The following is a 3,779-nucleotide window of genomic DNA, read 5'->3' on the forward strand; positions in this document are numbered from 1 at the left end:
GAACAAAAATATAATTCCTAACTTGCCCTTCATAACATAATAGATGTTTTCATATATATAATCATTTTAATACTGTTAGCAAATGATTTCCGTATTTAGATACTTGAATACTTATAAGTTTACAAGCATTCCTTTCACATCAATAACATTGTTTTATTCTTTCAAGTATATTTATAATGAGCAAAAGTCAAAGATACTTGAGTTTAGCACATGCTCAATGTTTGTGTTAACTCGCATAAAAACAGCAAACAGTTTTTAATAACAAATTAGGTCTCAAATGCTTAAGGATATGTTTGTCTTAGGGTTTAGTGACAACTATTCTGTCTGGAAGTTTCTAGACAGTTTCCTTGGTGGTAGGTTTTACAATTGAGAAATATTCTTTTCAGGATGGTAAAATGGAAAGGTCCGTAAAGTAGTGATTTTAAAGTATATGATCACAGGCATCACTTGTGCTTTCTTCTCTGTATTAAATCCATGGAGATTAGTGAGTGCTTTTGTTGCATCTGTTGAAAAATGTTATGTTTGAGACATACTGAAGAAATTGGACTTGTATTTTCCAGCACTCTTGTATAACTTGATGAGAAACAGTAAGACGCACAATGTAATATAGAAGCTAGAGCAATTTAATGGCTTAAGGGATTTGAAAATATCAATATTGACATGAACTGTCCTTGGGTATATCTAATGAACCAAAGTCACCTTAAAGATGTTAATATGGGAGCAATGTGATAATAGGTAGATCCTCCTCAGAGAGTGCTCAGCCGGGACCAGCTGTGCCTATGGACAGATTTCTTAAGTGCATGTTGCATGGAAAACAATTTTCAGAAAGTACATCTTTGTTTCATGAAATATTCATTTCAATTAAGATGGATAAAACCAGGGTCAAATTCAGTAACGATACAACCGATTAGATTCACTAAACTGTTCATTGTGGAGACCTACACAAAGAGCACTTCTTTTTCAGTTTTACCAATTCTGCATTCTTTGCCAAATCTCTTTGGTTTTTAAATCCAATTTTTGTTTTTTTTTAATTGAAAACAATTTTTTATTATTGTATATATATATATATATATAGTGGGTATGTGGGTGTGCACACTAAGGCACATGTGTAGAGGTCAGAAACAACTTCACGGAGTTGTTTCTCCTCTTCCATAATTTTGTGGGTTCCAAGAATTGAATTCTGGATGTCACACTTGTGTAGCAAGTGCTTTATCAGATGATCCATTTTGCTGGCCCCATTTGCTCATTTGTTTTGCAATATCATCTGGAAGGAGGCCTAACTTATCTCATTTTAATAAATATATCTTATTAGAAAGACATAATAAATGCATGTTTCATGTAAGAGATAAATGGAAAATTTTGAAGTTTGCTCTTTTTCAGACACACTGAAAAATACTTGCACACCTATTTATATGGTATGAAATTACAGGTCTATATTTGAGACAATTCAGTCATGCCTGTTAGTATGCCAGAGAAATACAAAAAACCCCTAATAAATATTCTAAAGCCTATGGTTAAATATTATAATGACTATAGATCCTGACAACTAACAAATCACGTCACTAGGCCTTCAAGGTAGAAGAATGGAAAATGCCTCGTGCTATGGTAGTTTTCGCGGGTATCCTCTTCTGTATCAACTTTCTAGAAAATTACACAGCAATGTAAAGGCTCTACATTTCAGAAGTATAAGCAGAACACGTAATCTGTTTTTTTGCTAACTTGTGTTGATAGGATAATTTTCAATAAGAGGATCAGTGAAGTCCCACTAACACATAACTTCTGAGTAAGGATTTTGGAGAACTGAGGGCATTGGCTACCTCATTCTACCAACATTCTAGGCCCAACCTATGGCAAACGAGTGTAGTACTGACCTGAGGCTACACATTCCTTGTTCGTCCATTCATTCCCTTCTGTATCCAACTACCATTGGGTAATTCTTGAGCACTTACTATTTATAAGGCTTTGGGTTAAACAAAAAACAAAAAACAAAAAACACTAAGATTGACTCATGTATACTAATTATATTAGATTATATGAAATTGTACATTCAAAAATAAAACACAAAACTACTTAAATACTAGTAGGTCAATTGTTTACCCTGAGACAAACAAAATAGGCTTTTGCTATTCCTAGACCCCAGTGGACACGATCAAACCTTGTGCTTTTTGTTTTTTTTCCTCTGCCTAAAATGTTGTTTTCCCAGGGAGTCACATGATTATTACTTTACTGCCTCCAGGATGCTGTTTCAAAAAGGACCTTTCCGTACAGCCCTCATTGGTAATCCTATTTGAAATGCTACCTCTCGCTTGCTTATTTTCCATTTTCTGCTTTATCATCACTATTATTTTGTATTTAGTACGCATCATCTAACATACTCTATACTGTATTTATTTTGTTCCTTGCTTTTAGCCTTTACTAGAATATGAGCTCTGTGAGAATGGAACTTTCTGTCTTGTATTTTAATTTTTATTTCTGTTTCTCTAATGCCCAGGGCAGATCTTGACCTTATGCTTGGATGTTCTGTAAGTACTTCTAGTTCAATGGGTAAATGTATTAAATATTAAAATTGCAAAACGTAGAGCAATGTGTACAGTATACCATATCTGTCTGAAAAAGAGGAAAAATAAGCATGTACATTCTTACATGTACACAAAAGTCTTCCTGGAAGGGCTCACAAGAAAACAAACCACTGGCTAAATGAGAGTAAGAGCCAGGAGAGCTGGGGACAGGGGTTGCTCATTGCATATTTTTAATACATGTGTGGTAGTTTGAATGGGAATGTCCCCCATAGGCTTTTAGCCTTTGGACATTTTGTCTCCCCAATTGGTGTTGCAGTTTTGTGAGGTCTTGGAAGGCGTGGCCTAGGCTGACAGAGGCACATCACTGGTCACTGGGGGTGGGCTTTAAGGGTCCTTAAACCTTGCTGGAGTTCCAGTTGCACTCTGCTTCCTGTGCCTGCTTGAAGATGTGGGCATTCAGCTTTCTGCTCTGGCTACTTCTTCTGCCACCTCTCCCCACCATGATGGATGCTAACCCTCTGGAACCATAAGCTAAATAAACTCTTCTTCTGTAAGTTGCTTTGATCACTGTTTTGATAACAGCAACAGAGAAGTAACTAATACAACATGTCAGCTTTGAACTATATGAAGTAATTATCTATTTAAAATTAGTTTAAAATAAAAGAATTTCAAAAACATTGGAAAAAGGGGACAGGGACAGAGGCACGATGGGTAATGTTTACAGATCTCTGGTGGAGAGAACCCAGGCAGTGGAACTGCCCTTGAAGGATGTGTGGAGACAGTAGAGAAACTTGAAGAAAGAGATCAGCAGCTACAGATAAAGAAGGACATAGTTCTGAGAACTGATGTAGTTTACTCAACTGGAAATAAGCATTTAAGAAATCGGTAGTCTCTTGATAGCTTAGAGCAAAGTTGTTTAGAACTCAATTGTCAGACTGATGGATCTAGATTTGAAGTATCAAATAATTTGACCCAGTAACTGTAACACGAACCTGCACCATGGAATTCTGTGATATCATTAAGCTAAAAATGGACAAACTAAAGGTTAATTGCTTTAAATATAATATTATATAGGGAAATAATGAGAGGAGGAGAGTAGAGAGAAAATGAATTAGTCATTTGATAAATATTGGTTTTCCCCCTCAGAGCTCTTGTTTCATTTATAAAATTATGTTACACACACACACACACACACACACACACACACACACACACACACACACAATGTACCAAGTATATTTATTAATGCATATGTGCACA

At 35.6% G+C, this 3,779-nt stretch overlaps 1 pseudogene; it reads right to left on the reverse strand.

Moving 5' to 3' along the window:
- LOC103727444 overlaps positions 1–3,779 on the reverse strand; it is a 9,187-nt pseudogene that overhangs the window by 1,762 nt on the left and 3,646 nt on the right.

This window comes from Nannospalax galili, unplaced genomic scaffold, assembly GCF_000622305.1.
Source record: "Nannospalax galili isolate Female #2095 unplaced genomic scaffold, S.galili_v1.0 scaffold128, whole genome shotgun sequence".
Taxonomy (NCBI): Eukaryota; Metazoa; Chordata; class Mammalia; order Rodentia; family Spalacidae; genus Nannospalax; species Nannospalax galili.